Below are 258 nucleotides of genomic sequence, written 5' to 3'. Positions count from 1 at the left end.
CACATGGGCCATCTTAATAAATTATTACTACTGGAAAAATATGACCTTATGAAAGTGAGAGTGGAACAGGGTTTGTACTACTGATCTCTATCTCAGTTATGCCACTGCCTCTCCTCTTAGATGAGCAAGCCAGCATTTTTAGGTTTCTACATTTATAGTCAAGCACAGGAAGCCAAACAGAAAAACCAGACCCCAAAGGTTATTCTAGCTGGCTTGGAAGCTTTCTAACTCCATTGGCAGGTTTTCTTAATTATGGAA

General features: G+C 39.5%; 1 protein-coding gene across 1 annotated transcript in view; it reads right to left on the bottom strand.

Annotated features, from left to right (window-relative positions):
• The window catches only part of TMC2 (transmembrane channel-like 2), a gene marked incomplete at its 5' end in the record, with an annotated part of 33526 nt that overhangs the window by 11851 nt on the left and 21417 nt on the right, over positions 1-258 (bottom strand). The gene's annotated exons all lie outside the window — the stretch shown is intronic.

The sequence above is a fragment of the Nestor notabilis genome, unplaced genomic scaffold, assembly GCF_000696875.1.
Source record: "Nestor notabilis isolate BGI_N333 unplaced genomic scaffold, ASM69687v1 scaffold556, whole genome shotgun sequence".
NCBI classification, from domain to species: Eukaryota; Metazoa; Chordata; class Aves; order Psittaciformes; family Psittacidae; genus Nestor; species Nestor notabilis.
Note: the sequence above shows the minus strand (reverse complement) of the source record. Positions and strands in the feature narration are given on the sequence as shown.